This window comes from Podarcis bocagei (genome assembly GCF_964188305.1).
Source record: "Podarcis bocagei genome assembly, chromosome: 15".
NCBI lineage: Eukaryota > Metazoa > Chordata > Lepidosauria > Squamata > Lacertidae > Podarcis > Podarcis bocagei.
In genome coordinates this window covers 14,211,862-14,237,090 of record NC_138141.1, presented here as the reverse complement: position 1 = coordinate 14,237,090, position 25,229 = coordinate 14,211,862, and the positions used below count along the sequence as shown (strand labels likewise).

General features: G+C 45.2%; 3 long non-coding RNA genes across 4 annotated transcripts; 2 read left to right on the top strand and 1 right to left on the bottom strand.

Moving 5' to 3' along the window:
* Nucleotides 1-3,191, bottom strand: LOC308574281. Its single transcript, XR_014002436.1, has 3 exons — nt 3,084-3,191; nt 2,123-2,242; nt 1-110 (listed from the first exon to the last, which is right to left on the bottom strand). It is a non-coding gene; the product is annotated as an uncharacterized lncRNA (long non-coding RNA).
* Nucleotides 3,094-16,496, top strand: LOC308574285. 2 transcript variants are annotated; one of them, XR_014002440.1, is made up of 4 exons: nt 3,094-3,224; nt 12,642-12,762; nt 14,418-14,537; nt 16,260-16,496. It is a non-coding gene; the product is annotated as an uncharacterized lncRNA (long non-coding RNA). The 2 variants fall into 2 exon arrangements; XR_014002441.1 differs by lacking the exons at nt 3,094-3,224; nt 12,642-12,762 and adding an exon at nt 13,172-13,215.
* Nucleotides 16,497-20,696: 4,200 nt separating this feature from the next.
* On the top strand, nt 20,697-24,243 carry LOC308574057. Its single transcript, XR_014002325.1, has 3 exons — nt 20,697-20,819; nt 21,888-21,998; nt 23,696-24,243. It is a non-coding gene; the product is annotated as an uncharacterized lncRNA (long non-coding RNA).
* Nucleotides 24,244-25,229: the final 986 nt, after the last annotated feature.

The following is a 25,229-nucleotide window of genomic DNA, read 5'->3' as shown; positions in this document are numbered from 1 at the left end:
TCTGTTAGAGCAGCATTTGAAAGTCTGGGTGATGGTATTCTCTGCTGGCTTTTCTTGAACATTAACACATTGGGTGCTGCAGCCCTTCTTGGAAAAGAGAAGAGTATTTCCTGTAGAAGAAGATTGATTAGTGGGACCACAACATCTATGCATAATAAGAAACCAAGCTAGTGCCTCTCTCATTTTTGTACCATTGTTTCAGGCTTGGAGAGTTGGTAAGGTTGCCACCTTCATCAGCCTGTGCTCCTGAACAACATGGGATGCAAGCATTAGCAGGTGACTATTCTCATCTTCATGTGCAAGGCAGAGTGGGTGATTAACCAACATGAATAGAGGAGGCTGCTGTTTTTACAGCAGCCCTGAGTAGGAGAGAGGACATCCTGTCTTCAGAGGACTGCACCACATCATCCCTTAATCCCTGCATTTAAGTTACTGGACATGCTTGATGCATGCTACCTATAAATTGTAACTTCTTGGACTGAGAAGCCCAGTCCATTACATCCTTGACTGCAACTGCCCATGATTGCAAGAGCGCACAGCAAATGCCCCAAAGCACACTCCCCCCACAAATTGTACACAAGGGAACCACTGTGACATGTCTGACCATTCAGTCAAAGCGACTCTGTTGACCTGGGGAAAGGCTGCAGCTCAGTGGTAGAGCTGCCTTGTTGCATGCATAAATCACATGTTCAATTCCTGGCATCTCTGAGTAGGATGGAATGAGACTTTTGGCTGAAAGGTTGGAAAGCTACTGCCAGTTAGTACAGGCAATAATAATAATAATAAATTTTTATTTATATCCCGCCCTCCTCAGCCGAAGCTGGGCTCAGAGTGGCTAACAACAGTAAAAATAACACAGTTTACATAAAATCATAATCAATTAATTGAAATGCATTCTAAAACCAATTCAGAGTCAAATTAATGGCAACCATTGGGCTAGAGTTCTATGAGGATTACAGAAGGAGGGGGTCAGACTGCGCCTTGGCCAAAGGCCTGGTGGAACAGCTCTGTCTTGCAGGCCCTGTGGAAAGATGTCAAGTCCCGCAGGGCCCTAGTCTCTCGTGACAGAGTGTTCCACCAGATTGGGGCCACGGCCGAAAAAGCCCTGGCTCTGGTTGAGGCCAGCCTAACCTCCCTGTGGCCTGGGATCTCCAAGATGTTTTTATTTGAAGACCGTAAGGTCCTCCGTGGGACATACCAGGAGACTGAGCCAGTTGGACCAATAGTTTGATTCAGTGTAAAGCAGTTTCCAATTTGGTAACTATTTGAAGATCTAAATGGCTGCTCCAGAGGGTAGGACCCAAACCAAATGGATTCAAATGTCAAGTAAGAAGATTCTGACTTAACAATAGGAAGAACTTTCTGATGCTAAGGACTGTCTGGCAGTGGAATGAACTCCCTTGGATGGTGGTGTACCCCAGTGTTTCCCAACCGGTGTTCCGCGGCACACTAGTGTGCCGTGAGACATCGGCTGGTGTGCCGTGGGAGGGAGGCGGGCGAGTCGGGCGGTGAGAGGTGGCGGCGGCGAGGATCCGCGTCGAGCCGGGGGCGGCTCCGCGGTGGTGGTGCCGAGCGGCGGGGCAGCGCGTGCAAATGGAGGAGCGCGAGACAGCGGAGGAGGAGGAGGCCGGCATGTCCGGGCAGCAGCAGCAACAACAGCAGCAGCAACTCCCGCCGCCGCCCCCTCCTCCGCCCGCTATCGCCACCACCACCACAACAGCCGCCGCCGCCTCAGCTGCCGCCGTCCCTCAGTCCCTCGCTCTGCTGCCTCCTCCCCCCCCACCCCCAAAGCTTGGAGGTTCCCCGGCAAGGGGGAGGGGAAAAAAGTGAAAACTTTCACTTTCGTGCGTCCCTCCCGGCGTGACGCTGCGCGCTGACGTCACGGGGCAGTAATGGTGGTGTGCCGCGAGATTTTTTTGATTAAACAGGTGTGCCGTTGCCCAAAAAAGGTGGGGAAACACTGGTGTACCCTCAATCACTGGAGGTTTTTAAACTGACATTGGGGTGGCCATCTGGGATTCTTCAGCTGTGATGCCTGCATTGCAGGGGTTGGGCTAGATGTCTCTTGGGGTCCCACCTCTACAATGTGGGTCTATGATTCTGTGGTCCTGTCATTACATACCAAAGTAGACGGTCTGTTTGTAGCAAGACTTCCCCACGTGCAATCTGCAAGGACGTTTCCGCTCAAGGCAGGTACCTTTCGGATGCTGAAAATAACAGTGAGCACATCTGATGCTGGCAACTAGAGAAAAGCAAAGACGATGAGATCAACAGGTGAAAGGTGCAAAAATCACCTGGCCTGTTAACCATCCATCAGAGCCAATTCACTCCTTGCTTTTCAAAATGTTTGCTTGCAATGTCAGCCCATTCTTGGTAAGCCACAAAGAAAGAAAGACGAAAGAGTTAATGTGCAAAGGGAACTCACTAACCTCCAAACGCATATCAAAGTACCTTGGGGAGAGAACTGGCAGAGGAGCACAGAATCTTTATCCAGGACACCTTTCCTCCTTTCTCTGCAGCTGTGTTCTCTACCTCCTCCTGCTCTATATGGGGGAATTGACTACACTCCCTATAGACACAGGGTGCAGGAGAGGGGAAACTTCCTGTCTTGATGCTAAACCTGCAGGGCCCTTTGATAATTTTCTCCAGATCATAGAAGCATAAAAGGTGGTCCTGAGTGGGTGGCTGTTTAAGCAGCTTACTTCATTATTTCATTCTCCTCTACAGGACAGTTGTACATTTAGCAGGTGAACACACAACAGCCTTGCTGGTTAAAAGGAGACTACCTACCTACCTACCTACCTACCTACCTAACCAGTCAGTTATATTGATCTGCGCACACATACTCAGATTCAATTGGCCCTAGACTTTGGGGGATGTATGTACGTTAGCAACAATATCATGCAAAAGTTTGTATGCGTACATTGAGATGCATGCAGGCTAACATTCAGTAAACTTTCACAAGGGCGTTTTGACAGCAGCAGCAGCAGCAGCAGCAGCAACCATCACAGACTGATGCAGAAATATAGAGAACTGAATTTAAGACTCGAAAAAAAAAAGAAACTTACCCACCAGAGACTTACCTATCTCAACAGACAGCAGCAGCCAGAACCCAAGATACAGAAGGCTATTCATGTTCTGTTTTCTACCTTCGTCAACACTATGTGCAAGGAGGGTGCAGCTGGAATCTGAATTTATCTCCACCTTTGACGATCAGATGTGAGGTGAGCCTGTGATTCGTTTCTGGAGGACACACCTTTTAGTTTTGCTTGAATGAAAAACCCCAGACGCATCCTTGTGATCAGAACGTTTTATCCTTTTGAGTCATTAGGTGCATGTATGAAGGGGGAAGGGGCTGGAGTTGCTCTGCCCAGTCCCAGCCTCTGCATATTCGACTGCCTGCCTGTACAGAGATTATGTGGCACCTACAAGTGGTATTACACGTGATCTTAGCTAAAACACCAAGAAGCAATACAAGAGTGTAGGTTCCCTAGAAGTCTTTGTATGATGTATGAGTCATGGTGCGCATGCAATTTATACTGAGCACATACCATCAGATGGGTAGGTGAGCAACAGAAGGGACATGGATTGTGATTATCATTCTATCCTATCTAGCCTTAGGGTAGGATTTTGGAGCAAACCTTTCTTGTCCATATCCTGGATTTTAAAAAAATGTTTCATCAATTCATTGCTCCCCCCCATTTTTTTTTACTGCTTCCATCCACCACCCAGATTTTGATTGTCCAGAGAACTCAGGTGTATGTTGTGATATCCCAACGCTGAATGTTTATGAACCCATCTGGATGTGTCTTTTATTGTGCTTTAATGATGGTATCAGGTTGGTTATACATCTCACGTTCAATACTCTTTGTGGCTGTAGTTTTGGGGTGGCCCCACTGTTTCATTTCCAAACAGTTCCTATCTTATAAGCTTGTGCTGAAGTTCCATAACTTTTTATACTACAAAAGTTCTGGTTTATTTCCCCCACACAGAACCACACACTTTTATTGTACTATAACCCCAGCAGCAATGTGGCAAGATCAGGGAAGCATCACAGGACAAAGCAGAATAAATCTACCACTGTTGTACTATTATCGTGTCAATAACACAATGCAGAATACATCCTCAATAAAACGCCTGCCTGGAGGGGCCCCATGTCTGTCTGGAAAAACTGGACCTGTAGAAATTCACAACTTAATGAACATTAAATATCCTAACACCTTATTTTTTTATTGCATTTGATGGCCACCAGGACCACAAATGTTTCATTCTTTCTCTCATTTGTTGGTTGCCCCTGGAAACCCTCAAGGACAAATATTTGGATGCTACTACAGTGCAAAGCAACTGAAATTATAACCCATTGTGGCTGATAACTCGCCGGTTTACATGGCTTTGATTGGAAACTAGACAAATTCGTGGTGCTTGGATTCATCATTTGCTATTAATGGTTTGTTGTTGTTGTTTAGTCATTTAGTCGTGTCTGACTCTTCATGACCCCATGGACCAGAGCACGCCAGGCGCTCCTGTCTTCCACCTCCTCCCGCAGTTTGGTCAAACTCATGCTGGTAGCTTTGAGAACACTGTCCAACCATCTCGTTCTCCACCGTCCCCTTCTCCTTGTGCCCTCCATCTTTCCCAACATCAGGGTCTTTTCCAGGGAGTCTTCTCTTCTCATGAGGTGGCCAAAGTATTGGAGCCTCAGCTTCAGGATCTGTCCTTCCAGTGAGCACTCAGGGCTGATTTCCTTCAGAATGGATAGGTTTGATCTTCTTGCAGTCCATGGGACTCTCAAGGGTCTCCTCCAGCACCATTAATTAATGGTTTAGGGATTATCAATGGCTTTAATCTATTCACATTGAAATGGATCAAGTTCTGGAGCTCCTCTCATAGACTATAGGAGTGTAAAAGGCAACCCATATCTATTGCAAGTCCCTTGGTTTATTAACCAATTTGGACAGGGTAGGCGGATTGAGGTGGATTTGTTCCAAGCATTGATGTTCTTTTTTGATGTACCATCTGTTGGTACAGCTGGAAACTCAGAATGGTTTTTTTCACCCTGAGATGATCTAACAGGTATCCCTACATTCCTTTCTGCTGCAGTATGAAGATGTGCTTCTTGCTGGGTGGGAGAATCAATGGGGGAAGTGTGATGCAGTGCCTACCCAATGCTCACGCATAAGTATCAAACCACCTTAGCTGTAGGCATTCATTAAAATGTCAGATTGACATCTCTCAGGGTTGAATGATAACTCAGTAACTCATTAACTTAGATGGCTTTATACAGCTTCAAAGGGGGATCAGGGAAATTTATGGAGGAGTGGCCTATCCATGGTTGTTAGTCGTGGCAGCTAAAGAAGACCTCCAGGTTCAGAGAGAGTATGGAGCCCAGAGATGACCCAAGACATTTTGCTACCTGAGGAAAAGGACAAGGTGATACCCCATTTCAGGGATGGGGAACCCTTGTCAACCCAGAGGCCACATTCCCTTCTTCCAAACACTGAAAATTCATTAGCATTTTAGTTTGGATTTATTCTGCCCCCTCAGCATCTGCCAGCTAAGGCAGCCTCCTCAGAGTGCCCAATGGTGGGGTCAGCCTTGATGGTGACCATGGAAAGTTATTGCCAGTCAATGTATGCAATACAAAGCTAGATGCAGGGATCAGACTGTTTCTGGTCCGTGCTACTTATAAACCATTTCAGCACCATTTCCGCATTAATCTGCAATTGAAATAAACTGACGAAAATTTGCTTTGGAAGCTAGACATAGGAGAGAATCATCATCTGAGGCCCTTTCTCATGTGCCTCCTCCACGAGAGCTCCAGAGGGTAGCAACATGAGAGAAGGCCTTTTCTGCAGCTGCTTCCTGTTTGTGGCCATCTAAGTTGGTGGCCATTTTTGCATTATGCGAGAGAGACTTTCATACATTGAACTATGCACTATGTGAAGAAGGACCTTTTCCCTGCCCCAAATCTTCCAAAATTCAGCATCATTGGATTGCCCCGGTTTTAGAATTATGAGATAGGGAAAAAATGTTTCCCCAGCATCATGTAATTTAAATATTTCCTTAAAGTGGGTGGAAATAGGCACTTTTGATAGCCTGAGCATTTATTTTTAAAGCATGAACTGTGGTTGGAAATAGTTACAATTTTGTATTTTTTGATACTGAGGGCATGAAGAAAACAAATATTTGATCTCATCTAGCCTGGCCTTAAGAGGAAGAGGTATCTGTAGAAAGGAGACCTGCAGTAGCTTCCAGCCCTTGAAATTTCACCCAGAAAGCAGAATCTATGGTGCTCTCCATTGACACCGAAACACCACTTCTGTGCCTTAGTGGTTGCAGAAATTTCGATCAGAGCAGCAAGTATAGACTTCACTCACAGTCTTAGACTTTTTTGGTGTCAATACATTTATGCAACCTGAAGAACAGCCCTTGATGGTATGGAGAGGAGTTCGTCCTGTAAAGGAAGAAATATAAGGGTGTATCCAGGTACTGGCAAACTCCTTCCCCTTCCTTCTGATCAAATGCTTTGATGTCAATCACACATCTACAAGTGAATTCTTCCAGATAACATAGGATCATACCATAGATATTGCCATCATTGTACCATTGTTTCAGAGACAAAAACCTGGTAGTAGGGTTGCCAACGTTGAGTATCCTCTGCTTCTCTGTCTTTAAGAATCTCATGGTCTGCAGGCATTCATCTGATTGTATACCTGTTTTTATTTAATTTTATATATCACCTTGAGATATGTGTGGAAAGTGATTGGTTAATTAATTAACCAATCATCGTTCTCATATCTGTGCAGTGAAACATTTCGTCTATAAATTTCTGCAGAGCAGAATGCTGCTAAGACAACATGAGCAGATAAGACTGGTTGTTTTTTTTTATTGAGTGGTTGGCAACCCCAATTGATAGGATTGGCCTACTGATCTCAGGAACTGCATCACACCAGCCCACCTTGTTACCATTCTTATTTGCCCTATAAACTCCCCACCCTCTAGTCACTTGTCTTGGAAAACATGGACAACAGGTTGCATTTAATGAGAGAGTGAACAAGAACAGTGTCCACAGAGGTCCTGCTTGCTCCATCTGGATGGCTCCTTTCTCTCCACACTGACACCAGTGGGGATTTCCTCCTGATACATATGGTAGCTTCAGAGGAAGGATTGCACATGGAAAGAAAGAGTTAAATTCCACCTCTGTTCTGGCTGTGAAGCTGATCATTTTCACCACTCCCTAAGGTCCCACTCCTTTACTTATTGCTCCTGTGAATGCATGGATTCTTGAATATGGATTTCTATTGCAGGCTGGAGTTCCAAGAGAATCTCGGCTCTGAGTCTCCCTCATTCCCCCAACATGCCCCAGAACAGAGCCGGAAACTTTGCCAACCTGAGAGCTTGAGTTAATTCACTCCTATTAGAAGTCATGGAAGAGAACCAAAGATAAAAATGAAAAACAATCATCCACCACCCCAACACACATTTCTTCTCCCCTGACTTAAGAAATGGTGATGGCTCCACCATGACTCTCCCCCTCCCTCCCACCCCCTGTAGGATTGCTTTGTAGAATGCACTGGATTACTTAATAGCACTCCATAAAATCCATTTCCACCTACCTGTGTCCAAAAGTGATAATTCTGGGAGCTCTGTCCATTAATTGCTGTAGAAGTTGGCTGTGGTTGCCTTGTGATGATGTGGAGAAAACCCATTTATATGCTCCGAGAATGGCTTCTTTCTTGGTTATTTATTTACAATAGCATTAGGTATACCACCAATTAACGCAATAGGGCGTGGTGGCGTACATGCAATAAAATAAAACACCATAAAAACCATAGAAAATTATTGTTAAAAAGACAGGTTGAAAAAGAAATAAGTTAAACAGCCGCATTGGCCTGTCTGCATAAAAAGGTCTTCAAGAGACACTGGAAAATCAAGAGCGAGGGCGCCTGCCACATCTGTGTTAGAAGAGCAAGGGACCAGTGACACTAAATGCCTGGCTTCTAGTGGAGGCCGGCTGGGCCTCTGTAACTTGGGGACAACTAGCAGTGCTCCTTCCGATGATCTGAGTAATCAAGCTGCAAGGGCTTACCTGGTCCTGGGATATATTACAGGATCTGAGTCGTGAGTTACCATAATCACTTACCAAAATAAACCATCTGCTTGTAGCATGACTCCCCTGAGTGGAGTCTGCACGGACGTCTCCATTTCTCGCACCCTTTACCTGGGAGCTGATATGCACACTGGGAGCACTTGATGCCAGCAACTAGGGGAAGAGGAACCAGGAAGTGAACTATGAACTTTGAAAGAGAATCGGCTGCTAAACTGACCTGGTCCCAGAGGACAAGAGGACACTGTTCTTTTTCTACCTGCTTGCCTGTGGTGGATGTTACTCTGTTACGTGTGGGTTGTAAAACAGGCTTAACATACAAAAAGAACACACTTGAAGGGGTGGGGTAGAGATGCAGTTGAGTTCGCATTTAAAGGCCCCAAAATGGCAGTGGTGTGAGGCAGGCAGCATGAGCAGGGGTTGGGGGGAGGTCTAGGGGGAAGGGGTGCAGTTTGGCCAAGACGTAAGGGGAATTTGGCAAGGATCATGGGAAGGGTGGGGGGTTGGTGAGTGGTGAGGTTGCAGAAGTGGGAGTGGGAAGAGGGGTGGCCAAGACAGGAGGTTGGGTGAGGTGCAAAGGGCAGGGGGTTGACAAGGGGGTATGGCAGAGTGTGGAGTTAAGCAGGGTCAGTGAATGAAGCAAAGAAGGTGCAGAGCCCCTAATATACCTGAAATTTCACTTTTCATTGGTGAAAATCCAGCCCGCACCTCTCCCTATTCACTTCCAAATTTGCATCCAATAAAATCAACTGGTTTTGCCTCTATTTTTGACTCCATGAAAAAGTCAAATTAAATAATTAAAATTAAATAATTGACTATACCAGGCCTTGGAACCAGAAACGAACCCCGTCCTCACTTGATCACACATCCACAAGAGAAGCTTCACAGTTGTGGCATGGAAATTTAATATACATTAGTCATCTTTAATGCTATAACCATTTGAAGGTAATTCAGCAGCAACCCAGAACTATGTAGGGCTCTGGTAGCAACAAAATGATTATATGAGCAGAAGATGACCCATTTTCTTGATATGCCATTTTGAACATGCTCCCTCAGCTGCAACTGGTGCAAAGCTTATTCGAGCTCCTGTAACAACATTGGAATCAGGTATACGCTGATGGAGAAATTCAGAGAATTGAATTTAATACTGGGGTGGGTGGTGGGTGGGGAAGAAATGGAGAGAAACTGAAATTGACTTACCCAACTCAATGGATAGCAACACCCAGAACACGATATTCAGAAGCCTATTCATGCTGCCACTTCTGCCTTCACGTCAGCACTGTGTGTGAGAAGAGTACAACTTGAATTTATCTCCACCTCTGAGGATCAGGTGTGAGGTGAACCTGTGATTGGTCTACAGAGGACATACCTTTTAGTTTTGCTTGGATGAAAAGCTACGAGCATATCATTGTGATCAGCTGATGCAGAACATCTAATCCCTTTGAGTCATTTGGCACATGCATGAAGGGGGAAGGAATTGGGGTTGCTCCTGTTCTGCCCAGTCCCAGCCTCTGCACCTTCAACTGTTTGTCTGTACAGAGATTATGTGCCGCCTACAAGTGGTATTGCACATGATCTTAGTCAAAACACCAAAGAATTCTTTGTATGCTGTACGAGTCTTGTTGCCCATGCAATTTCTGCTGTGCACAGAGCACTTAGCTATATTTGTTGGATATTCTTTCTCCAGAAACAGAGAAGAACAGAAAAGAAGTTCCAAGAGGCAGCAGAAGGCTGAGATTGTTTTGTCTATGCAAGGAACTGTTCTTTGGACATGTGCAGTGTGACAGGAAGTAATGATAACAATGGTTCCGTGTAATTTGTTGTGAGTCTCTTGCTTGCACCTTGTGGTGAGAGAGGCAGAGAGAGAGAGAGTCTTGGACTCTTGTTGGACTCTAAGCATGCCTTGACCACGGCAGTGGTGAATGTCTGTATATAGTTGCTACCAATATGCTTTTATACCTGTCAAGTAAACCTCTACACTTGACTGAATCTTTATGGCATCCATGAGTGTTGATTGCCTACTGCGTGTGTACCTTCAACCCTGAAGACGCTTCCAAGGAAGGAGTTGCGTTGAGATGTATCTCCGCTGAGTATAGATACTGGCACACATGGGCAGCAAAAGTGATGCTGGACCAATCCTTCTAAATCATCCATCAGAGGTTGATGGATTGATCCAAAAATATTGGCATTATTTTCTTTTTTAAAATATTTTTTATTAGTTTTCAATTACAACAATCCAATAAAAGCCTTTTTATAACAATGGCAAATTATAATATCATTAATAATGCCAATCATTCAAAAGCCAAATTATACAATTTAGGTGGCCCCTCCGTGTGCTAGAATTGATGGTTTGATTATTTACTTTATTTCTGCGCTCCAAAATCTTATAAATTTCCATTTCACTTCAGTCAGAATAACAAGCCCTTATATCCAACTGCAATTTTAACGACTTCCATTCACATTAACACATTAAGTTATTTATTGTCCTACAGGTGGAGCATTCAGACTCTCTCTTTGCTCTTCTTGTGTGTGGCAATTATTCTGTCCATGATGTTTCTTCCTGTCCTTGTAATATATTATGTCTATCTTCTGTCAGTTGTTGCTGTTCTCCGTAATAGACATTATTTTCAGCTCTCCTACCCCACTTTCTCCTTCCCCCTTGATAATCAGGTCAGGTGAAGACACACACACACACACACACAAACTGTTATGCCTCTCCCTGCCACTTTCTTTCTCTCGTGCAAACAGACAGCATATACACTCTTCCATCTTTCCCTCTCAACAAGCAGGGAAACCAAGTAAACACACAGACCAAAAACGCATATGGTACTTCTCTCTCTCTCTCTCTCTCTCTCTCTCTCTCTCTCTCTCTCTCTCTCTCTCTCTCTCTCACACACACACACACACACACACTCCATTTCTCTCTCACACACATTCAAGAGACACCATACTGTCCTTCCAAGTCAACACTTTTGACATCCTCCTTTGGTGACTCCCACAGAACAAAAGCAATGAAGATTAAACAAAAACTCACACTCTTTCAACCTCATCCTTACATCCCCTTACTATTTATGTATATGACAACAGCAGCTAGGATATCATATGCACAGAAATGGAAAGAAGATAAGGTTCCAATGAAGGAGGAGTGGCTTCTGAAAGCAATGGACTATGCAGAAATGGCATAGATGGAGAGATGTGATGAACTGAACATAAGGAGGGAAAATGAGAAACTAAAATTAACAGATCCATGAAAAGCAGACCACTGCCTCCACCAAGCACAATTTATTGCCAGCTATTTCCAAAACACTGGCAGGTTTTGTGCCAAAAAAATTAGTTGCACAAACCATTCCTTTCATTCTACATCCTGAATATAGTTGTCGCTTCAGCTCCTTTCCACAATGATGATTTTTTTTAGAAAGAGAAAATGCCTCTGTGTGAAACCACATCACACAACAACTGCACAAAAGAGTGAGAAAGTTTCCAAGGGCCCATGTGTGTGTGTGTGTGTAATCTCCAATGCATCCATGTTTTTCAAACTATGTTCTTCAGGGAAATCAAAATTCTATATATTGTATACTAGTGGCGTAGCGTGGGTTGTCAGCACCCGGGGCAAGGCAAGTAATTTGCGCCCCATAACCCGGTAGGGGCAGAGAGCTGCGAGTGCGAGCGCCCCCCCAGATGTTGCGCCCGGTGCGGTCAGCCCCCTGCACCCCCACGCTACGCCACTGTTGTATACAACTCACTTCTACTCAGAGTAGACCCATTGAAATGAACAGACCTAAGTTTGTCATGTTTCTTACTTCCAGTGGCTCTGAGCAGGACTAGCATTGGACGCATCCCATAATATTTTAATAATGTTAGAAACAAAGGCAATGGATGGGAAATTTATGGAAGCTCGTCTCCGTCGTGGTTGTTCTGGAAAGAGAGAGGCATGATAGGCAAGGAATGCCTGCACACCAGGCATTCTCTAATTAGGATGTTTCAACCTTGGTACCCGAAGTGATGCCCTCCAGATGTTGCTGGAGTTCAGTCCCCATCAGCTCCAGTCAGTATAGTCAACAGTTGGGGATGATGAGAGCTTGAACATTTGAAGGGCACTGTGGTGGCTACTGTTTTTAGCTGCTAGTTTCGAAAGCTAGTGATGGGTGGCCTGTCCCTTGGGTGCCAAGTTGTAAGTAAGCCCATAAAAGTTACTAGCCTGAATCAATCAACCACTAGGTTTCTGAGGTCTAGAGGGGTGAAGAGTTGTGTCCCTCCTGGAGCAGCCCACTGATTCACTTGCATGGAACCCCATGCACTCCCCTAAAAGCCAACCCTTCTCACCTACATCTACTTAAATACACCAATCCCAGCTCGTTACACTGTGCTGTTAACTGCACAGTTGCAGGGGTCAGTTGAAAAGTTGGCAGCCCTTCCCAAAAACAAGAGCCATTTGTTTCAGAGACTAACCATTCCTGTTGCTCCTCCTTTGATCTTTAGAAAGGGATTGTTGTACCTATGTTAATGTTTAATGGAACTTTGTTCACTGCTCCAGGTCAGCCCTTCATAAGCATCCTGGCTAAATATCCGGAACAAACCTGGTGCGAGAGTTGCAATTCACAGCATGAACAAGCTTTTGTCACTCGGGTTATGGATCCTGCTTGCCTTTTCAATGGGTAGGTTTCTAAACAGGCACCACCAGCAAATTCAGACTCCTTAGCTGACCATATTCTTTATGCTTGTACTTGTCTGGAAGGTATGATTCCTCTTTTAACTGATGGGGTTGTTTTGGGTTGAGCCGCTGAACATACAACTTGCAGGAGACTGGAAAGCAGAGGTGAGTAGTTCTAATATATACAAGGAACTGAGCTCATCCTGGACCCACAAGTCAGCTTTAGTTTTTGCTGATCACCCCACGGAAAGGAACTATCTACTTTGTGAAAGCACACCAAGAGCATAGCAGTTTCCAGAGGGCGTGCTATGTTAGCCTGTTGCAACAAAAACAGGCTTGTGGCACCTTAATGACATATTGACTTATTTTGGCATCAGGTTCTGAAGAACTGTGTCCACTCAGTCAGATGGATGGAAAATTATTAGCTGCATGGGAGGAAAAGAATGTTAGCAATAAGGTCAGAGGGAAATTTTTAAAATGCAGTTCGGTATAATTGTATTAAAGTCTCAGTTTAATCAAAGGTGGGTTGCAGGAGCACTTCCACCATAAAATATATATGGGATAGAATATTGGTCCCCAAATGCATTTTTGCGTTCAAGGTTGGTCCTGGGAGGTACTATTTTTCTAGAAAAAGAGGTACTGGAGCTCACCATTAACTTCTCCCTTGTTTTCTGAGAAGTGCTGGAGCTGAGCTCTGACTGGAAAAATAATAATCTTGTCCTGGGCAAGAAAAGGTCAAAAACTGCTTAGAAAGGTGATACTTTGCTCGGTCAGCCAATGGACCTATTTCCTATAAGGCAGCTTACTGGGCTTCTATCAAACTAAATGAGGAATTGTTGGGCTTTGCTGGATTAGGGGACCCCAGAGTTGGGCAACCTGTGGCTCTCCAGATGTTGTTGGACTCCCAGCAGGACCAGTGATCATGCATGATGGGAGTTTGAGATCAGCAGCATCTTAAGGGCCACAAGGTCTCAATTTCTGGGGTAGAAAGCTTCTATTGGACAAGGCACTGATCCTAACTTTCTTTTATACCAAAGACTAAAATCAAAGTGTCTGGGACAGTAGACCTGCTTCAGGAGAGTTAACTGTCCAAGCTGTCCCTGAGGCTGCAGAACCTTTGGTCCACTGGCCCACCAAGTATTCCAGTTTGTCATGTGAGACCATTTTTGTGAAAACCACACCCACCTGTCTGTCAGGTGGTGTCATTCCATTGGGTGAGGTTTGATGGGGGTAGTCAATTCTTGCAGAAAGCAGGACTCAAAGTAGGAGATTTAGGTGTAGTAAGTTCCACGGTGCCACTGCTGTCTAACTTTGAGGTTGTCCATCCACTGCACTCTCTGTCTACCCATCCTGGTGTCATGATGACCTCAGGTCATTCAACATGGGTGGTCCCACCCACCTGTAAAAGTTGGCCCGTGGAGGTAGTGTGGGAGATAAAGAACTGACCCACCGAGCCAAAAAGCCTCCCCTCCCTTTGCTTTAAGAGCTGCAGGCAATGAAGAAATCAGCAACTGTTCAAAGCATGTCTGCACATTTTCAAATGATGCCCGCATATCATGACCGCTGTTGATTACATTTTCATTTGTCAACTAATGGGTTGTCAGGCAAAATTATGCCTTGCTGTTTCCCAACTCTGTATTTATCTACCCTCCTCTCCAGTCAACAGCCTCAAATGCTACACCTGTTTGTTTGAACTTAAGAATGGCACCTGTCCTTCACCAAAGCCTCCCTGTATAGCACAATCTAGGGAGTCCTGCTTCCGGCAGAAGCTCTTTACAGGTAAGGTGTGTGATTCTGGGTCCTAATGGCGCTTGCTTTGGGACTCTGTGTATCTATTTATTTCTACTGTCCAGAAATGAATTCTTAAAAGGACAGTGAATAAATGTGCCCCTTGGCATGCGCACCCTCAATACCAAGGATGGGGAATCTGTTGTCCTCCAGACATTGTTGGACTCCAACTCCCATCACCACCAGCCAGCATGGCCAGTGCTCAGGCATGATGGGAGATGTAGTCCAGAAGAATCTGGGCAGCTACAGGTTCCCATTCCTGCTGCAGAGACTGGAGTGGGCCAGGATTTTTTAGTCATGCCCACAACAACAGGTCTTCTTCTTTCAACAACCACTGCTGCCCATGGTTGCCATGAGAACGTAAGAAGATCCTTCTGAATCAGGCCACTGGCTCATCTTGCTTGGCCAACCAGATGCCTCCAAGAAACCCACAAGCAGGACCTCAGCAGAAGAGCACTCTGCCCTCCACGGTTCCCAAGAATCAACATTCGGAAGCATGGTTGTCTCCAACCTTGGCAAAGCCATCATGGATAGTGCCACCGATAGCCTTCCCTTCCATGAATTTGTCCAGTTCTCTGTTAAAGCCATCCAAGTTGGTGACCATCACTGCCTCCTGTGGGACATTGTTCCACAGTTCAGCTATGCGCTGTGTGGAGAAGTGGATTCTTTTATCTGTCCTGTATCTACCAGCTTCATTAGATGTCCATGAATTCTAATGGAATGAGAGAGGGAGACGAGAGGCTGCCATGGTGAGACAGGTGGGATGGTAGGTGGGGCCTGGGTAAGGGCACAAAGCTCTCCGAGGCGGACTGACCAATGGAGGGATAATAATAATAATAATAATAATAATAATAATAATAATAATAATAATAATAAATTATTTATATCCCGCCCTCCCCAGCCGAAGCCGGGCTCAGGGCGGCTAACAACAATAAAATAGTACAACATTCTAAAATAATTTCCTTATAAAATGAATTCAAATCAAATTGATGACAACCATTGGGCTAGAGTTCTGTGAAGATTGCAAGGAGGGGGTCAGGCTGTGCCCTGGCCAAAGGCCTGGTGGAACAGCTCTGTCTTGCAGGCCCTGCGGAAAGATGTCAGGTCCTGCAGGGCCCTAGTCTCTTGTGACAGAGCATTCCACCAGATTGGAGCCACAGCCCAAAAAGCCCTGGCTCTAGTTGAGGCCAGCCTAACCTCTCTGTGGCCTGGGACCTCCAAGATGTTTTTGTTTGAAGATCGTAAGTTCCTCTGTGGGACATACCAGGAGAGGCGGTCCCGTAGGTACGAGGGTCCTAGGCCGGATAGGGCTTTAAAGGATGGAGGCCAGTGGGTGGGCAGGTGAGTGAGTAAGTGCCAATCTGGCACCTGGAGGCCCCCGTCAGCCAGGCAGCCAAGCCACTTGCCTGTGTGTCTGGCTAGGCAGTGCTGTGCTCCTGTGGGTGCACATGCAGCCATGCCACCTCCCCCAGCCAACTTTGCTCTCTGAGCCTGGACAGCCAAAGGGAAAGAAATGCACCTCCCAGGTTCAGGGGCAGTCTACCTCTGAATTTTGAGGGTGCTGAATTTTGTCATTTACCTTAGGTGGCAAAATGTATTAGGCTGGTCCTGTCCCAGATGTTCAGTTGGACATATAAGGAGGCAGCTAATAGGAACTAGATAGGAAGTCTGCCTTCTTACAGGGGACTCACTGATTTTTCTCTTCCTTTCCAGAATCTGTTCTCCTTTATACTACAGCAGGCTGTGCCTATGACTGCAGGGATGTAAATGGAGGAAGGCACATTCATCACGTCAACAAATGCTGCACTACAGAAATGTGCAACTCTCCCTAGGCTTGGGATGTGGGCTCCATGCATCTTCTGCCTGATTTGAAGCAAAAGATTCTTTATTGATTTCATGCTATTGCCACCTGTTTCCCCCGGAAACCTCTCTTATTTCAAATATCTTGGGGGGGGGGGAGAGAATCAACATTTAATTACCAAAAGTGAAGAAATTTTTGCTCTAAAATTTAAACGAACAAGGGCAGTGATGGTGGAAATTCCTGGACAAAATTCTCTCCATTCAAAGCCAATAAGCAACATTTTCATTTAGGGTTGAAAAACATTGGAGTTTAACTGATGGATCTATTGAAACCTTACTCAACTGGCTGAAAAATAATATCTGAATAATTTGGAATTCTTTTCTTTGTAAAAAAAAAAGTTAATTAGTTTTAATGGATTGTATTCAACTATTAAGGAACAGAATTTGTTCTCTGTCAATGGAGCTTTGCTTCCCACATTACAACCCTAAAACTATATATATATATACAGTGGTGCCTCGCAAGACGAAAAGAATCCGTTCTGTGATTCTCTTCGTCTAGCGGTTTTTTCCGTCTTGCGAAGCAAGCCCATTGAAGGATTAGCGGATTAGCGCTATTAGCGCTATTAGAGGCTTTTAGCGGCTTATCTGCTGATCGGATCAGCTGATAAGCGGCTTAGCGCTATTAGCGCTATTAGCGGCTTATCTGCTGATCGGATCAGCTGATAAGCGGCTTAGCGGCTTAGAAAAAAGGGGGGAGGAAAAAAAAACCCAGCAGGAACTCGCAAGACATTGTCGTCTTGCGAAGCAAGCCCATAGGAGATTCGTTTTGCGAACCTCCAAAATGGAAAACTCTTTCGTCTAGCGAGTTTTCTGTCTTGCGAGGCATTCGTCTTGCGGGGCACCACTGTATATAAAACACTTTTATTAAACCAAACAAAATGTTACAAAATAGTGTGCAAGTTGTGAATTTGCCCAAACTCCCCACCAGGTTAGAAAGTAAAAATGCAAGAGTGGGGGCTGAGGGGGAAGGGAAGGCTAGGATTATTCAAGCCACCTTTGTCTGCTTCTGCTAAAAGTCTTAAAATGGAGTGTGGGGTCAGGCAACGATGTAGACAGAATGACCCTAGATGGACCAATGGTCTGACTCTGTATGAGGCAGCATCATCTCACAGTGGCTTTAATGAGATGAATCATGGTATTTATAAATGGTTGCATATTTCGCATAGACAGAGCCAGTCCTTCAGTTTGGTCCTTTGCATCGACCACTAATAAACTGTTCAACCACAACAATGGGTGTCTGGCTGAGTCCTTCAATGGGTTTTAAGGTTTTCATGCAGGCTGGTCATGTATTTCAATGGAAAGGTGGAAGGCTTTAAAAACAAACAGACAAATAAATATCAAATCAGCAGCTACTTTGTGAAATTAGAAGTGTGTATCTTCTTCAGTTGGTAGAGCATGAGACTCTTAATCTCATAGTCAAGGGTTCGAGTCCTGGGTTGGGCAAAAAGATTTCTGCATTGCAGAGGGTTGGACCAGATGACTTTCACAGTGCCTTCCAACTCTATGATTCTGTGATTCTTTTATTACTTCTTTCTTTTTTAGGTAGGCTGCACAGCCAGCCCAAGAAATCTTGATGTCTGGTGCAAAGTACAAGGTGGTGCTGTTTGTTTGTTTGTTTCATTTAGAATCATAGTTGGGAGGGACCACAAGGATCAGCTACCCAAACACCCTGTGTTGCAGGAATCTTTTTGTCCAAAGTGGGGCATTTGTATCCCACCTTGCGCCCCAAGGAGCTCAATGTAATGTACACCATTCTTCCCCTTCTCAATTATTCCCCACAACACTGTGAGGTTCCTTCGATGGAGAGGTAGTGACTGGCCCAAGGTCATCTAGGGAGCTTCATGGTCAAGTGAGGATTTGAAGCCTGGTCTCCAAAGTTCTAGCTCAACATTCTAACCGCTACACTGCACTGGCTCTCATTCCATGTAAAATGTTTGAACCGTCTGAAATTTGCATCAGCTCCAGGGGTGTATACCAGAACTTTCAGTGTGCGCAGTTAAATTGGAGTCAAAGGCTCTGTCTCCCTAGTGCAACAAGGCTTTTTAAAAAAACAAAAAAACCCCCACAGAATTTCTGCAGTTGGGAAAGCGACAGGGAAGCACATTGAAAAATCTGGGATGAATGAATAGTTAGGAAAGACATATCAACATCACACAAGCAAATCTGGATGAAGAGAGGGTGAATTAACTGAGATAATTCCCCAAACACTTGATGATAACACCAGAGGGAGAGCATCCCGTTTTGCCATTTGAGACAAAACAAAGTGCTGCCGAGGTTTGCAAATCAGTCCATGAGGGTAAAAGGGTTTGGTGCCCTCTGATGTATTGTAACCCAGCAGTTTCTTGTTCCAACCTAATTGCGGACTGTAGCCCATGAAAGCTTATGCTATATCTTGAATTAGAAGACACACATACCCCGATCCTGTAACAGCTGTTCTTTCAGGAAAGCTACTACAGGGCTGTGAAATATGTCGGAATTCATGCTCTTAAAATGGGAGATACTGCCTGCAAATTTCATCCACTTCTGGCCCCCAAAAAAGTCAGAAGCTGTTCATTTTGTGTGTGTGTGTGTGTGTGTGTGTGTGTGTGTGTGTGACATTTTAGGGTATATGCCTGTAATTCAACAGGATTTATTCTCTCTGGAGGGGTTACTATGTCTTCAAATTGCACCCACTTCTGTATAGCCTTTTTGAAATGTCCTAATAGTGAATCGGGATGGGGAAAGAAGTAGATTAGACTCCATGAGTCATATCGGGTAGTCTCTGAATGGTCTGTGAGAAAAAATGGTTTGTTACTGAAGTCACATCATTCGGTCTGAATCAAACCCAGTGGTCTGTGTTGCCTGCCATCCTTCCTTTTGCAAATATGGGCAGAGGTTTATGTGAGAAGCACACAGCCCTGCAGTGTAGATGGTAGCTTATCATACCTGCAAGTCAAGTTTATGTGTACCGCTTGTCCTGGTCCTGCCTAGATGGCTCATAACACAAATTGGGAAGAACCTGAAGTTAATTTGGACATCCATTGTGTCTGGTTCCTGCCTGGCCATTTACACAGCACACAGACTTATTTCTTGGGATAATTATGGTCTTCAGCTCTAATTCCAGCTCTAAAAACAGACTATGCAAGAACCTTAAGACCACAAGGGTGTGCATATGTCAGGGCTGGGTAACCTTCCGAAGACCGCATGTTAGTGGTGGGCAAGGCCAGAGACAAAAGTTGATGAAGCAACAAATGTCAATGTTACTTTTGCATGGTAGGTAAGTTTCTGCAAAGAATCACACACCCTTCACTTTCCTAATCCAGGACATGCAAGAGGCATTATCAGAGTTGAAGGACACATTCCACCCAGACAGAAACTGTCATGGAGCTCTACTCAAATTGATCCAGAGAAGTACTCCAATGTATAGTTAGCAGAGTAAAAACTTAAACATGTTGCAGGATTCCCAAAAAATAGACCAGAGGCAACTGTATTTCATCCAGCAACTGAAGGCAAATGAGCAAAATGGTCTCAAATCCAATACATTCAGGATTGGCACTGTCCATAAGAAATCCAGTTGCAGCAGACTTAAACTTGCAATAACTTGTAAGAAGACTAAAACTTAATACTAAGCATACTATATAGAGAACATCACACCAGAAGGAAAGAGAGATAGAGAGTGAAACCCAGGCTCCTTCTGGCCTTACTATTATAGTCAGCATGACCTTGACAGGAAGAGATAACAAAACCAGTTTAAGCCAGCTGTACTCAGCTTCTCTGAAGGAATAACCCAAACATCATGAACCTTCTGCTAGAAGCTTCCAGAACCCTCTTGAATTAATTAGAACAGGAAAGATCTCTACACATCACATCAATACTATCTGCACCAAGAAATGCAAACTGACTAAAACACCTGGGTCCAGGGAGGAGGGTTGAGTGGGTGTGTAGCCCAGGGAGGGGCCTCTCCAGGCCTGAGGTTCCCCACCTCTGATATAAGCACTGAAGGTACTCTCACACTGAATTCATAATCTTCACATCTTGACCCATCACCTGCCTGGGTCATTTGGGAATCATTCTATGCCTCCCACTGGCTTCCCTGAGACTACAGCTTCTCCTATATTTAGACTAATTGATGGAAATGGCACCTAATGTCCAGCATTTGGCAACAGAACACTCAAATGGGCAAAGGACATCCAGTTCCTAGGCTGTACTTTGCTGCTAAGACTGTAATCAACCACCGTAGCAGGTGGGAGATGTAACGCGAGGTCCCTCCAGAAGCAGCCATGAGAGTTTAAATCCATTATCCGGAGTCACGTTTTGTTGTTCCTTCACCATCTCCACCACGGAGACCTTGTTGTTCTGGGTTGTCAAGTATGGCAAGAAAGCCCAAGATGATTAACTTGGTTGTGCTTCTCGGCATTTTAGCTCTGCTCTTTTGTGAGTAAAACAGAAGGGGTGTTGTCAGTCTTGGGTGTGGAGATAATTCCATTGCTTCATGTTACACCATTTGCAACCATTAAGTCTCTTCCATTCTATCTTGGTATGAATTTTGTGTATTTCCCATACATATGTGCTTTATGTCCTGTAAGTGTTTGTTGTTGTTATTAGCAAAGCGGGACCATAAATGTTAACATTTTTTGAAATGGCATGAGCCTCTGTAAACAAGGCTTCAAGTGATTTTAATGAAGTCAGTTTATGCACATTATTGATAAGGGGTGTTTGGGACAACTTTTAGCATACACTACTGGGACACCTTTAGGGATGCGGGTGGCGCTGTGGGTAAAACCTCAGTGCCTAGGACTTGCCGATCGTATGGTCGGCGGTTTGAATCCCCGCGGCGGGGTGAGCTCCCGTCTTTCGGTCTCAGCTCCTGCCCACCTAGCAGTTTGAAAGCACAATTAAGTGCAAGTAGATAAATAGGTACCGCTTTATAGCGGGAAGGTAAATGGCGTTTCCGTGTGCTGCGCTGGTGCTGGCTTGCCAGAGCAGCTTCGTCACGCTGGCCACGTGACCCGGAAGTGTCTCCGGACAGCGCTGGCCCCCGGCCTCTTAAGCGAGATGGGTGCACAACCCTGGAGTCGGACACGACTGGCCCGTACGGGCAGGGGTACCTTTACCTTTTTACTGGGACACCTTTAACAAGATGAAAGGTTACACCAGCACTATCCTATGAAAACAGGATGCTGGACTAGATAGGCCTACAGAGCTCTTCCTATTTTCTTATGTCATGTTCTCTGCATAATTCTTGTTCAAAATGAGTTCTAGTTTATTTTCCATATAAATGTTATCTTAAACTATTCCTGTGATTGCACATTGTAGATCAGTAATGATGACCAACAGCTGCCACAACAAAATGGCCTCGTATATATTAGCAGTAAATGCTTACTGGACCTCAGATCATTCTGTAACTTTATCTTGTATTAGTTTTGATGCACGTGAAGCTATTTAGAATTAGGGTGGGTTGTGATGCAATTTCATGCTAAATTACTTCCTCCTTTCAAGCAGCTGAAGCTATCAAATGCAAGGTGTGCAAATTCCAATATCCTGGTTTTATCTGTTTCAAAGGAAGTGATGTATGCACAGCCTTAAGTTGCAAAACAACTTATATCAAAGAAGGTATGTTTGCCTTGAAATTAACTCTTATGTGTTAATTTAAGTGGGATGGAGTGGCCATACTAGTTTCATGGCATGTGGGTCATTGAGCCTGTTGCTTACTGGAAAGGAGAGGGGTGAGGAGGTGGTTGTGCTGCAAAAGCACTGGGAGAGCAGTTCCAGAACTCCTGGTGGTGCCTTTGCACCAAGCCAATCTCCTTGCCCTTCTCCCTTCTGGTAAACAACAGCGATCCAACTGCTGGGAAGCAAATGTAGCAGTTCCCTTGAGCTACTTCTGTACATGTCGCATCTCACCGGCTTATTTTCTGTCTTTTATTGCTATGTGCTAGACTAGGGCTTATCCGGGGACGCAGGTGGCGCTGTGGTCTAAACCACTGAGCTTTGGGCTTGCTGATCAAAAGGTTGGTGGTTCGAATCCCTGCGACGGGGTGAGCTCCCATTGCTCGGTCCCAGCTCCTGCCAACTTAGCAGTTCGAAAGCACGCCAAAAAGTGCAAGTAGATGAATAGGTACCGTTCCGGAGGGAAGGTAAACGGTGTTTCCGTGCACTGCTCTGGTGTCGGTGTTCTGTTGTGCCAGAAGTGGCTCAGTCATGGTGGCCACATGACCTGGAAAAACTGTCTGCAGAGCGGACAAACGCTTGTTCCCTCGGCCTGTAAAATGAGATGAGCAACCACCCCAGAGTTGTTCGTGACTGGCCTTAACTGTCAGGGGTCCCTTTACCTTTAGGGCTCATCCAGACTTCCTTTGGTGGGCCATTTCTAGGCACAAGTTCAAGCTTTAAAGCTCCGCATCTGAGTAGGTTTTTTGTTTTGGTGCTGGTGCTTTCCCCAGGAAAACCCATGTTTTACCACTGAATCAGAGCAAACAGTGATCAGGTTTTCCATGGATAGCTTCATTAATGAACTCCCAAATCTGGAATCCCCTTAGAACTGGTGCCAAAGTTTTGCAATCGTTTTGCAGTGAAGGCCCCACGTTTGCAGCGCCCCACAAATGGAGTAATTGATACATCAAAGCGGGGCTCATAATTAATGCCCCAAACCCAACGTTGTCCAATTAATGCCCCAAACCCAACGTTGTTCACTCCAAAAAGTTTTGCAGCATTGGTCATTAAAACCCCGTGTTTTGCAGCGCCCCAAAAATGGAGCAGTAGACATTCAAACCCGGGGGTCATGGGGTCACCAAAATCCCAACATTGTCCAATTCACTTCAAACCGGCACCAAACTTTGGCAAAAAGTTTTGCAGCGTTTTGCAGTGAAAACCCTGCATTTTGCAGTGCTGCACAAAGACCAAGGGAGGGAGCAGAGCAGGAGCCCCTGCCATGATGCTGATGCCCATGTTGCCCCCGACCTCTGGCCCTTCCCTGGCTTGGAAGGAGCGGTGCATGGTGAGGGGGGTGGGGTGAATGTGGGGCCCAATGTTTTGTTCAAGTTGGCACTACTGGCTAGAAGGAAATTGGATTCCCTCTGCATGTTTATGTGTGTGTGGGAGGGTAGCTGCCGTGACTTCTCTTTGAAGGTTTCACCAATTATGCCAGCCTTTCTCAAGCTTGGGTCCCCAGATGTTGTTGAACTACAACTCCCATCATCCCTAGCTAGCAAGGCCAGAGCTCAGGGATGATGGGAGTTGTAGTCCAATGACATCTGGGGACCCAAGGTTGAGAAACACTGACTTATGCATTTGTTTTTATTCCTCTGCAGTTGAACGGATGCTTTACGTGGAAAAAGGATGCACCACTATACCACCTGACAGATGTCATTATACCACCGGAAATCTTACCCACAGCCTCATGACAGTCTGCTGTAAAGGAAAAGATTATTGCAATGCCTGAGCATTTCCTAGAGGACCCTCTAGGCTGAGCTTCTTTATGGCAGCCATACTTCTGAGACCATTTCAGCTGTGCTTTAAAAGGCTTTGCCATACAAAATTGTCTTCCGAAATCTCACCCTTTTCCTGAAAGTGGGATAATGTGGTTTGTCACCCATGGATCCTTCTCCTTAGTGTTCCTTTTCCTTTTCCTTTTCCTTCCTTTTTTGGCGGGGGTGAGGTGTCAGTATTCAAATCTTGATAAAAGTGCTCAGAGTGCCAGCACAAAAGGGCTACCATGGCGGGGGGCAAAAAAAGAGGTCACGGTATTCCATATAATTGAGTACTATCACGCCAAAACAAAACAAAATCCTGCCTCTTCCAATTGCCCAGAGAGCCACGTTTTAGACATTTTCAAAAAAAGAAAAGAAAAGAAAAGAAAAAAAGATTGCCCAGGATTTTAACTGATTTTATATTTACTGCTTTTTTAATTTTTACCGTTGTTACAACTGTTTTTGTTTTTCATGCTTTTGATCTGTTTTATATTTGTTTTATGGTTCTCTTTCTTGAAAATCTCTATTTTCAAATTCTAGATTAATAAAATTATATTTTTTTGTTTGTTTTTTAAATGAATCAAAACACATGATGGTTCAACTGCTGGTCATGGGCAGATTACCACTACCATTGTGATAAACCACAAAGACAAAATAAAATAAAATAAAATCTTTGTGCTCAGCTTTGCTAATCTAGAGCAGTGTTTCCCAACCACTGTTCCGCGGCACACTAGTGTGCCGCGAGATGTTGCCTGATGTGCCGCGAGATGTTGCCTGGAGGGAGGCGGGCGAGTCGGGCGGCGAGAGGCGGGGCGGCGGCGGCGAGGAGAGGCCGCCCAGCGCGGGGCTCTCGCCGTCTGCCTGCCTGGCTGCCTGCGAGCTCGGCGGGCAGCGCCTCCGTCCGCAGCGCCCGCCTCGCGGCTCTCATTCCCTGCCAAAGCTCACCCAGCCAAGCCGCGCTCTCCTTCCTGCCTCGCTTTGCTGCCTCCTCCCCCCCCACCCCCAAAGCTTGGAGGTTCCCCGGCAAGGGGGAGGGAAAAGAATTGAAACTTACACTTTCGTGCGTCCCTCCCGGCGTGATGCTGCGCGCTGACGTCACGGGGCTGTAATGGTGGTGTGCCGCGAGATTTTTTTCATCAAACAAGTGTGCCTTTGCCCAAAAAAGGTTGGGAAACACTGATCTAGAGCTAGACTTTTTTAGATTATAGTTCCCTTGGAACTTAAGAACTTGGGCTGGAGCTTGATTTTCCTTCCTTCCTTTGTGTACTGTGCCTTTTCAGAGACCATCTTAAAACTGATTTTTATAAGCTTCTCTGAGAGACTTTTTGACTGAAGGGTGGGGTATAAATAAATGCAGAAATCCAATGAACATCTC